The sequence below is a fragment of the Ornithorhynchus anatinus genome, chromosome 19 (genome assembly GCF_004115215.2).
Source record: "Ornithorhynchus anatinus isolate Pmale09 chromosome 19, mOrnAna1.pri.v4, whole genome shotgun sequence".
Taxonomy (NCBI): domain Eukaryota; kingdom Metazoa; phylum Chordata; class Mammalia; order Monotremata; family Ornithorhynchidae; genus Ornithorhynchus; species Ornithorhynchus anatinus.
Window position 1 is genome coordinate 17,016,100 of NC_041746.1, and position 12,669 is coordinate 17,028,768.

Genomic DNA, 12,669 nt, shown 5'->3' on the forward strand with positions numbered 1-12,669 from the left:
GACTGCACCTGATTGCATTCTATCCACCTCAACTTTCAGTATGGTGTTTGGTACACTGTAAGAGCTTAACAAACAGAAACAATTCTTCTAAGAGCAGATCATCAGGTTGGGCACCGAGGGAGGGAGAAGAGACCTTTTATACTCTTTTTAGAGATGAGGGAACTGAGGCACAGAAAAGTTAAGTGATTTTCCCAAAGCTGCCCGGCAGGGAAGTGGCCGGGCCCAGCATTCGAACCCAGGTCTCCTGCCTCCCGGTACCGTGCTCTCTCCACTAGCCCACGCCGAAGGAGCGCTCGGCCGAATCTGGCCGGAGCTTAGATCCTGGACTGCCAGTCGGTCTATCCTACTTATTGAGCGCTTACCGTGTGCACATCTGGGAGACACATCTCTCTCCTAATGCCCCGCTCTTCTTCTGCAATCGCTCTGGTGGTGTATCCGTTGAGTTTTCTTGGTAAAAATCCGGAAGTGGTTTACCATTACTTCTTTCCGGGCAGTAAATTTGAATCTCCGCCCTCGACTCTCTCCCACGCCGCTCCCGCCAAGCCCGGGTGAGTTTTGACTTGTAGCAGATCTCCTTCTAGCCACTAGCCACCTAGGATGGAATGGGTAGGCCTCAGCTTGACTGTCCCTCCCCTAGACGAGACTGGTAGAGTGCTGGACACTCTCCAGGTGTGACCCTGAGAGGGGGCAAAACGCTGTACTAAGCGCTCAAATCGAGGGCCCGGTCAAACCGAGTTGGGCTGCCCTGGGTTGGGACAGGGTCTTCAGGGACACCAAGATTGGCTTCCGGAATGGGTCAGAGTGTAGTCTGGAGCTGGTGTCCTCTCCTCCCTTCTCTCTTTCCACTGCCCACCCCGCACTCCTCCGCCGCCCACGTCCTCCCGCGGTCCCGGAACTTCCTCCCTCCTCACCTCCGCCAAACTCATTCTCTTCCCCTCTTCAAAACCCTACTTAAAACCCACCTCCTCCAAGAGGCCTTCCCAGACTGAGCTCCCCTTTTCCCTCTGCTCCCTCTACCCCTTCACCTCTCCGCAGCTAAACCCTCTTCTCCCCAATTTCCCTCTGCTCCTCCCCCTCTCCCGTCCCCTCCCCTCGGCACTGTATTCGTCCGCTCAACTGTAGATGTCTTCATCCCCCTATTTATTTTGTTAATGAGATGTACCTCCCCTTGATTCTATTTATGTGCCATGGTTTTCATGAGATGTTCTTTCCCTCGATTTTATGTATTGCCATCGTTCTCGTCTGTCCGTCTCCCCCGATTAGCCCGTGAGCCCGTCAAAGGGCAGGGACTGTCTCTATCCGTTACCGATTTGTACATTCCAAGCGCTTAGTACAGATAGTAAGCCCTCAATAAATACTATGGAATGAATGAATCTTCCCCGAGGTCAGGGTGCCTTAGCAGAATGTGTTCCTTAGTGTTATTGCCGCTGTGGGTTTTGCCAGTGAACATCTGCCACCTGCCAGATGGGTGTGTGTGCATGTATGTGTGTACTGTTCCCCTCGTTATCACCAAAATGGGGCTGTGCTTTATTCCGGCGTGTTGCTCTCGAATGTAAATATCACCACCTTCAACTAAATAGCACCGGATTTATAATTAAGGTGAGGTGAGATGGGCGAGTTTGGAATCTGCATAAACGGAAGCGCACCTGTGGAGACATGGGCATCTCCCCTAGCTGGCCTGGCCTGTGAAGGTCATCTGGTACATCCCCCTGCCTCTGAGCAAGATGGCAACAGGATAACAATGCGAAGAACAGTTGAGAAAGGTGAGGGTCCCCCAGAGGCAAGGCACCTGAGCCTTGGCTTTACGAAATTGCCAAAAGCCGCTAACATCCACCCTTTCCTGTCCATCCAAACTGCTACCAGGTTAATCCAAGCATTGCTGCTATCCTTCCTCGACTAATAATAATAATACTGTTGGTATTTGTTAAGCGCTTACTATGTGCCCAGCACTGTTCTAAGCGCTGGGGTAGACACAGGGGAATCAGGATGTCCCACGTGGGGCTCACAGTCTTCATCCCCATTTTACAGATGAGGTAACTGAGGCCCAGAGAAGTGAAGTGACTTGCCCACAGTCACACAGCTAAGTGGCAGAGCTGGGATTCGAACTCGTGACCTCTGACTCCAAAGCCCGTGCTCTTTCCACTGAGTCACGCTGCTTCTCTACTACTGCATCAGCCTTCATGCTGATCTCCCCCTCTCCTGTCTCTCCCCACTCCAGTCCATACTTTTCTCTGCTGCCCAGATCATTATTCTACAAAAACATTCAGCTCACGTTTCCTCACTCCTTAAGTACCTCCAGTGGCTGCCCATCCACCTCCACACGAAACAGAAAGTCCTTATCATCGGCTTTAACACACTTATTCACCTTCCCCCCTCCTAAATCCCGGCTCTGCCACTTGCCAGCTGTGTGACCGTGGGCAAGTCACTTCACTTCTCCGGGCCTCAGTTCCCTCATCTGTAAAATGGGGATTAACTGTGAGCCTCGCGTGGGACGACCTGATGACCCTGTATACCCCAGCGCTTAGAACAGTGCTCTGCACATAGTAAGCGCTTAACAAATACCAACATTATTACTATTATTACCTCGCCTCCTTGATCTCCTACTGCAACCCGGCCCACGTACGTCTCTCCTCTAATGCCAACCTACTCACCGTACCTCTATCCTATCTCGACCCCGACCCCTCGCCCGGAGGTGCTTCACCAGTAGGTGATGTGGGGCCCTTTCGGCCATCCCAGCTGATCTCTGATGTCCACTGCTTTTCCTCCCACTCCTTGTAGGCATTCTCTCCGAGGCAGGGTTTTGCTCTTTACAGGCCAGGTTCCGTGGCCAGCAAGAGATACCTGTCTGCTTTTTTCCACGGTGAGGCCGGGATGGCAGGTATCTTCCAACCTTAGGAATCACTGGGCAGACCGAGGCGGCGGCTAGTAATAATAATAATAATGACGCTTGTACAAGTATAAGATGTGGGCTGGGAGAGCAGGGGTGTTTGTGACAACGGGACTTGGCATCCAGCCACGGTGCTCGAATTGTTTTACCTGCCCCTCGCCAGAATTGGACTGTCCACACAATCATGATTTCCACTCACCTCAGAACCTTTCAGGATCAAAAGGAACAAGCTTGAGACTCCCAACCGTCACCTGCCTTCAGAAATGGCTCCATTTCTAGATTGCTCAAGTGAGCTGAGATCATTCTCCTACGCCTTAAAAAGCGATAGTCCCCCAAGAGCACTGATAGCGGAGGTAGGGAGGGAATTTCTCTTAGCTTTTTTCCTTTCCCAAAGAGTGGCGGGTCATTCCATGTTAGGCTGAGCTCACAGTGTGCAAACACACAAACACTTCTTTGCAAATTAAAGAGACGTGAAGTACTGCATTTACTAGTTACCGAAAAGTATCAATAAAGAATCTCAAGTGGCGCTTAGCATTAAGTGTAGCTGCTACAAAATGCTGCATAATAAATTGACAAAAATAGCTTACAGCAATTGGACAGACAATACGAAAGAAAATTCTGGATTAAAATCCGCACACGTTCCCTTGCTGGCATTGATTCTTATCTAAACCTGGGGTTCCCCCAGTACTGTTAAAAATGTTCCTAACTTTTGGTTCAGATTGTAGGTTTCCCCGGGTCTTTTTTTAGGTACCTTGTCTTGATCTGTTTTATTCCATTTTTAAGATTCCTCTCCATTCCTCACCCACTTACCCCAACTTCTGCCTCTGAATTGACTGGGTTCCAGATAAAGTCATCTGTCACTCTGTTGATTGACAGACAGATAAAACAAGTGCACTTTATTCCATTATTTAGGCAAGGGGCAGACAGAAGAGAGCTAGCCCCTCTCCGCAGTAATGTATTCTTCCTGTCTTTCCTCATCCCCTTCCCCCATTCCTGCTTCTGAATTGACTGCACACCAATTGACATCCTCCGTCCATGAGTGACAGACAGTGTAAATGGTTCTCATGAGGAAGGGGACTGGATATCTACAGCGGAGCTGGTACTTCCAGGTGGCTTTGTCAAGGTCACAATCCTGGTGAGGTGTGAACAAGCCACCACACCCATGATTCATAACCAGCAGTGAGATATGTGAAGTATAGGGATAGAACAGGTGACAACAAGACTTCTAGGGGTTACCTAGAGGCTAGAAAATGACCTTGGGAGTCAAAAGGACCTGGGTTCTAATCCTGCCTCTGCTACTAGCAGATAAATGTGACTCTGAGCAATTTAATTTAGTTCGTTGTGCTTGAGTTTCCTCATCTGCAAATGGGAATTAAGACTGCGAGCCCTGGGTGAGAAAGGGACTGTGCCCAACCTGATTACCTCGGGTCTACCCCAGCGCTTAGTACAGTGCATGGCACATAGTAAGTGCTTAACAAATAGCATAAAAAAATGGATGAGGAGAGGTTTCAGCCTGGCCTAATGGAAACAGCATGGATCTGGGAGTCAGAGGACCTGGATTCTAGTCCCAACTCTGCCATTATCTTCCCATATGACCTTGGGCAAGTTATTTCACTTTTCTAGGCCTCAGGTCCTTCATTTGTACAATGGGGATTAAATGCCTGTCCTCCCTCTTATCTTGTAGCTACTCCAGTGCTTAGTGCAATGCCTAGCACATAGTAAGCATTGAACATTGATCATTATTATCAAGAGGTGAGTCACCAGATTGGCATGTTCCCCTTCTTGACCCAGCCAATATAGTTTGTCCTCAAGGATCCTGCCCACTTAACCATGCAATTGAACCAAGACCTCCACTTCACAGGTCTTCCCTGCCAAGTATCGGGAAGTTTTGCCAATGGAAATGGATGTCTGGCAAATAGAAAGAGACCAAACTGGCAGAAAAAAACAAAACAACAACAAAAAACCAACATTTCCTTCTCCAACTCCAGAAAGATTACTGGAATGAGGGGGGAAGGAATTAAAATCTTTAAGAAGCGCTTGTCCATGTTACATTTAGCGTCTCTGAATCTCCAATGAGCCCCCAGCACTGCTCATTTTGGACAAACCCTGATTACCAAGGATTTCACCCTCTACACTGGAAACTCCTTGTGGGCAGGGAAAGTGTCTACCAACTCTGTTATACTGTACTCTCCCAAGCGCTTAGAACAACCCTCTACACAAAATAAGCATTGAAGAAATGCAACTGAAGGACTGAACTGAAATTCCTGGGGCTGGAATAAGAATCTCAACCCCAGCCCAGATTGATGGCCTCAGTTATCAGTATAAAAATGACGAGGCACACGGGAAGGGAGGGAAATATACCTGGATAAATATCGTGACAACCTAACGCTACAATACACTGCCTGCCAGCATATACTGTACACTAATATGTTCATCATATCTTATAAACACCTTCCCTTTTGGGCCATTTTGAGCTCACCCCTTTGCTCCGATACCAGACCCATTTGGGGGTGTCCATTCCCATCTTCCACTGGTTCTGCTCAGAAGACACTGCTGAAGACCTGCTTGGATTTTCCACGGTGTGTATAAGCTAAAGCAAGAATTTACTAATACCCACCATCAATCCCATAATGAGTGATTCTCTCTTAGACTGTAAGCTCCTGTGGGCACGAAATGTGTCTACCGACTGTTCTCCCAAGAGCTAAGTTCAGTGCTCTGCACACAGTAAGCACTCAATAAATACAAGTGATTGATTGATGGTGGCATTTATTGAGCACTTACTGTGTGGCGAGAACTCTACTAAGCACTTGAGAGACCACAGTTGAGTTAGTAGACATGGATCCCTGCCCCCAAGGAGCTTACCATCTAGTGGGATGCAAAGATGCACTTAATCTGTTTTAAAGAATCCCCAAAGAGCCCCTATTGCAAAAAGATGCCAGTATGGTCACTGGGGAACTCTAGCTGTAAAACACAATGCAACACTCATGGACCATAATCAATCAATCGATGGTATTTAGGGAGCTCTACTGTATGCAGTACACTGTACTAAGTGCTTGGGAGAGTACAGTACACTAGACATGAGTAGACACGGTCCCTGACCTCAAGGAACTTGCGATCTAGAGGACGAGACAGACACAGAAATGTCAGAGTTTAAACGTTTAAATGTTAATGCTGTGGGGGTGAGGTGTGAACAGGCCTTGAATCACCATTTTACAGATGAGGAAACAGGGGCCCGGAGAAGTGAAGTGACCTATCCAAGGTCGCCCCGCAGGCAGTTGGCAGAGCTGGGATTAGAACAGAGATTATCTGACTCCTACACTTGTGCTCTTTCCACTAGGCCATGCTGCTTAGAACTTTCCCAAGCACTTAGTTCAATGAACTGTAGTCGCTCAATAAATGCTATTGTGGTTGATGATTACCCTTTTTTAACTATGCTCCCCTTTCTCCTGGGGTAGATACAAGCTAATCAGGTTGACTACATGGGGCTCACAGTTTCAATTCCCAGTTTACAGACGAGGTAACTGAGACCCAGAGAAGTTAAGTGATACGCCCAAGGTCACATAGCAGACAAGTGGTGGAGCCGGGATTAGAACCCGGATCCTCTGACTCCCCAGCCTACGGTTTTTTAACTGGGCCACACTGCTTTTCATTCATTCATTCAATAGTATTTACTGAGCGCTTACTACGTGCAGAGCACTGTACTAAGCGCTTGGAATGAACAAGTCGGCAACAGAGACAGTCGCTGCCGTTTGACGGGCTTACAGCTTTTCCTCTTCTGCTTAGGCCCCGCGACCTTGGCTGCGGGTCTACTATATATTTTATCCTTCCGGTGGCTTTAGTAAACGTTTGGCAGCGTGTCTTGCACGAGACATTTAAACCCTCACTCATCGGATTGGAGAAATCTCGCTCATTTAAATGGTCACAGCTGGAGAGCCTGGGGATGGCAAACCTTGAAAAGGGTAAGGCTCGTCAGCAGAAAAACCCAAAAAGTCCCACGCTAATTTGTAAGGAGATGGAAGGTGTTCAAACTTTCCATTCTGTAAATGGCAGGAAAGAAAATGGCAAGATGGCATCGTAGATGAGGCTTCACAAGTGCTCCTGGCTCAGGGTCTCAATAGCTGTTAGCTCCACCTGATTTGATGTTGCGATTCCTTGTCCACTATGGCTTCATCCTGGTTCCTCTGACACCTGTCAATAACTGCCTGCCCTTCTCTAGGCTCTGCCCACCTTGGGCAGGTCCCCATGGGTAGATCTGTCTTATAAACTGGGTTCGGTGGACGGGCAGTGGGATGGCATTCTTCTCAATTCATCCTTTTCCCCTTTCATCATCTGAGTTGGTGAATCACTCCATCGGTGGAATTTCTTTCATTCGTTCATTCATTCAATCCTATTTACTGAGCACTTACTGTGTGCAAAGCACTGTACAAAGCGCTTGGGAAGAGTACAATATAGCATCAGACACATTCCTGCCCACAGTGAGCTCACTTATTGTGCGCAGAGCACTGTATGAAGCGCTCTGGAGACTGTAATAATAATAATATAATGAGGATGGTATTTGTTAAGCCCTTACTATGTGCCAAGTATTGTTCTAAGCACTGGGGTAAATACAAGGTAATCAGGTTGTCCCACGTGGGGCTCACAGTCCTACTCCCCATTATACAGTTGAGGTAACAGGCACAGAGAAGTTAAGTGACTTGCCCAAAGTCACACAGCTGACAAGTGGCGAAGCTGCCATTAGAACCCACGACCTCTGACTCCCAAGCCCGTGCTCTTTCCACTAAGCGACACTGCTTCTCCAAGCATGTTGTGGGCAGAGAACGTGTCTGTTGATCGCTATACTGCCTCTCCTAAGCACTTAGCACAGTGTTCTGCCCACAGTGAGCGCTCAATAAATACGACTGACTCATGTGGGACGGAGACAGAAGGTCCCACCCGATTATCTTGCATCTACCCTAGGGCCTAGCACAGAGTTTAGCAGATTGTGAGTGTTTAGCAAACATTACGAGTTTCATTAGGATTTTATTCCATTCTTCATCTGGCCTACTCCAGCCTCAAATCCTTATCACAGAGGAATAGCTACACTTTACACACCGCGGGTTGCCTCTTTGACTTCATGCTAATGAGGCGAACCAGAACCTGCATTTGAACAAACTCCGTCTCTTCTACCAATGGACATGGAACTCGAATTCTGCAAATCAGCCTTGGAGTTTCATGGTTAACGGATCCCCCAGCTCCCTAATCGACAAGTCCTTTAGCCACCCCCACCTAACCTAATTAACCTCAACTGTTGTTCTCACTGTCGGATTAACATATCTTAATTTGGCTCTAACAAGTTAGCATCCTTTTGCGGGGCCGAGATAGGACCCTCGGGAAAGTCCTTAAACCAATTCTCCCCTCGAGGCACTTCCTTATATCTGCCTTTTCCTGCCGGGAGACGTCCTTCTAGATGTTTCCTCGAAACTGTAAGCTAGTCGTGGGCAAAGAAAGGCTCTGTTTATTGTTCCATCATTATTAATAATAATGTTGGTATTTGTTAAGCGCTTACTATGTGCAGAGCACTCTTCTAAGCGCAGGGGTAGATACAAGGTAATCAGGTTGTCCCACGGGAGGCTCACAGTGAATCCCCATTTTACAGATGAGGGAAGGGAGGCACCGAGAAGTCAAGTGACTCGCCCACAGTCACACAGCTCCCAAGTGCTTAGTGCAGTGCTCAGCACACTGCAAGCACTCAGTAAATACCACTGAGGCAGCTGATGGATGGCAGGATTTTCTGTCCTCCCCCGCGCGGTTCTGATCCACGGTTGTGTCATTAGGCCTGTGGATCCTCCTCCTCCAGGGCCAGCCACCAGTCTATGGCTTCCCCAAGCGCTCCTCCCTGGCGCCAGCTCCCTTCCACTAACCCCAAATCCTCACCTTCTACTGTGGGAGGGGGAGTTGGAATGAACCCGCAGCCTCAGTTTCTTCCCAACGGGGCCCTGTTACTCCAGCGTCCCATTGAGTCACCCCTGGGCAGGGGGAGGAAAAGGGGAGGAGGGGTAAACCACACACACATGCACACCCACACACTCACAGGAACACCACCACATGGACACACACACAATCACAACAAAACCACACACGCAGACACGTGTAAGCACACGCCCTCACAGGAACACAACCCATATCTACACACAAACACATGAACGCACTCACAGGAACCTAACCACACATGCACACATATACACACACATAAACAGGCACATAACCACAGGTACACCCAAACACACACTCACAGGAACATAATCACGCACACATAAACACAAACACTCACAGGAACATAACCCCATGCGTGCACACACGTACACAAGCGCAGACACACCAGGAGCCAGGCTGGCATCAGAGAGTAAGCTCTCTGGCTTACTGGGAGCTGTGCGGCAGGAAGGCAGGGACTGTCTGTTACCGATTTGTCCATTCCAAGCGCTTAGTGCAGTGCTCTGCACATAGTAAGCGCTCAATAAATACTATCGAATGAATGAATGGCTGTGCCGCCGCCCTTCTCTGAGATGGCAGGATGGGGGTGACCTGTCAGCGGAACATAAATCGGGGTGCTAGAGCAGGGCCCCCTGAGATCCTGAATTGAGGGGTGGTCCAGGGGTGTTGTGGCCATAGGGGCAGCAGGGCGGGAGTGGAGAAACACTCTTTTCCACAATTTTTTGCTTTATTTTTTGAGGGTAGTTATTAAGCGCTTACTATATGCCAGGCACTGTACTGCGTGTTGGTTTAGATACAAGATAATCAGAGCGGACACAGACCCTGTCCCACATGGGGCTCACAACCTTCATCCCCATTTTCCAGATGAGGGGACTGAGGCCCAGAGAAGTGAACTCACCACAGCAGACAAGGGGCAGAGCCGGGATTAGAACCCAGGTCTTTGTGACTCCCGGACCCGTGCTCTATCTACTAGGTCACCTGTTCTCCCTCCCCCCTTAGATCGAAAGCCCCATGAGGCTCGGGGACTGTGTCCAATCTGCTTACCTCGTGTCCATCCCGGCTCTTTTCCCAGTGTTTGGAACATATTAAGCGCTGATTAAAGACCACAGATATTATTCACATCAATGGGGGGAGGATCGGGGAAGAGATTTAAGGAAGTTCTCCTCTCTAAATCTCCCCACCAAATTAACATCTTGTAGCAGTGGGTCAGACGGATGTGCTCACAGTTAGGTGTCTGCTAAAATGCCAGCCTGCGACGGAAAGCCCTGACTCCAAGCCAAGTTATTGACTAAGGAGGGAATGACCCTCTTCATATTCTGCGGTTTGGTCCGGGCAGTGGCAAAAGAAGACGGTAGAATCAGAGGCCCAGACCGTGCTCTTATCCAAGAGAAAACTTGGCAGTCAGAGCCATGCCTTGGATATATTTTCCCAGATGTGCTACCGGGGTGAAAGAGTGGGGCAAATGAGGTCCCCATTTTTTTTTTTTAAAAAAAGAGCAAAATAAAGATCATGCAGGTAATTACAGGTCGGTCAGCTTCATATCGATAGCTGGGATGGCACGAAAAATGATCACTCTTGTAACTTACGTTCTTTGAGGTAGTTGATAATTGATGGGGGCAACCACCTGGAAAAACATAAAATTCCAGGAAGCAGCAAGTACGCTTTTTGAAGAGGAAACAGTGGCATCAATTTCATATTGTTTTTTTCTACTTTAGTGACCAGCCACATAGATTACATTTCTCATCGCCCCCGGCCTCGTCTCTCTCTCGACTTCGTTGGACGTACTGACAGGAGGATTACGGCTCACGAGATCCTTTGAAACTTGAAGCTGTGAGCTCGTCCATAAACTGTTTAAGTACAGTACAGTTCAGTAAAGCTGTAAGCTCGTCTCTGGACTGTAAGGTCATTATGGGCAAGGGACATGTCTGCTAATTCCGTTGTACTCTCCTGAGCGCTCAGTACAGTCCTCTGCACATAGAGCTCAATAAATACCATTGATTTGATTGCTGGAAACCCATCTGCTGAATGTTGTCTGTTCACCATCCCTTGAAAGATGAGGACAAATAGGGTGAAGAGAGGAGGATCCAAAATGATGGAGTGCCTAGAAAATAGGAAAATTGAAGGAAGTGGGGGTTATCTATCTGGGAGAAGAGAAGAGTTGGGGAAGATTTCCCTGGAAGAATTTCGAAGACGGTGGAAAAAGAGGAAGAGGAGGAGGGTATCAGGTGGGTTTAGAAAACTTTATGACCATCAGGGTATTTTAATTCATTCATTCAGTCGTATTTATTGAACGCTTACTGTGTGCAGAGCTCTGTACTAAGCACTTGGAAAGTACGATTCAACAACAGAGACAATCCCTGCCCACCCCAGGCTTACAGTTTAGAAGGGGGGAGACAGACATCTAAACAAGTAAAGAGGCAACAATATAAATAAAGTATTAACATCTCTCTCTTCTGCTTGGAAGCTCCTCTGTTCCTCCTTCCTTGACTTTCAAGTCTGTAACTTCCATGGATGATTTCAGGCTTTAAGCTAACTCGTAGCGTTCCCAATTCTCTCCTAATCACCTCCCTACCAGACTCCGATTAACTTGCTATGCTAGCAACCTTGTTGGTAAAATCTATCAATCGATACTCTATTCTTCGCACATTTTTTTAATGGTATCTGTTAAGCATTTATTATGTGCCAGGCACTGTATTAAGCGCCGGGGTAGATACGAGCTGCCCATCACCCTCCCTATCAAACAGCAGCCCCTTATAATTGGCTTCAGGGAGCTCTGCCATCTTTCTCCGTCCTTTTTTAAAAAAAATTCAGTGGTATTTGTTGAGCACTTGTTATTCATTCAGTTGTATTTAATGAGCACTTACTTCATGCAGAGCACTGTACTAAGCACTTGGGAAAATACAATACAATGATAGACATTCCCTGAACACAACGAGCTTACGGTTTAGTACAGTAGAGTCTAGTCTACAGTCTAGGTACTAAAAAAAGTACCATAATTAGTGGGGGAGAAAAAATACATTTTCTCATTTGTTTTATTGCAAATCCCTCTGGCGGTTAAAGTGGCGGTTAAGGAAACTATTTCAAGTGAAAAAAGCATAGATTTAAAAGGTAATAATTCGGGAAATTTTTCAAGTTAGGACCATTTTTCACAAAATTCAGAGGATCATAAGCACACCTCCAGTTCAGTTTTTCCATCAATTTACCAAAATCAGAAACAAAGTCAATCAAAAGCAGCAGTTTCTTTTCAAGCAAATGGGACCTGTAAATAGGACTTGGTCAGTTATCAAGTAATCAAGTTAGAGAAGCAGCGTGGCTCAGTGGAAAGGGCCCGGGCTTGGGAGTCAGCGGTCATGGGTTAATAATAATGTTGGTATTTTTTAAGTGCTTACTATGTGCCGAGCACTGTTCTAAGCGCTGGGGTAGACACAGGGGAATCAGGTTGTCCCACGTGGGGCTCACGGTCTTAATTCTCATTTTACAGATGAGAAGTTAAGTGACTTGCCCAAAGTCACAAGGCTGACAAGTGGCCGAGCCGGGATTCGAACCTATGACCTCTGACTCCAAAGCCCGTGCTCTTTCCACTGAGCCACGCTGCTTCTCTCCCGGCTCCGCTGCTTGCCAGCTGTGTGACTTTGGGCAACTCACTCAACTTCTCTGTGCCTCAGTTGCCTCATCTGTATAAATGGGGATTAAAACTGTGAGCCCCACGTGGGACAACCTGATCACCTTGTATCCCCCAGCGCTTAGAACAGTGCTTTGCACATAGTAAGCGCTTAACAAATACCACTATTATTATTAATCTAAATTTAATT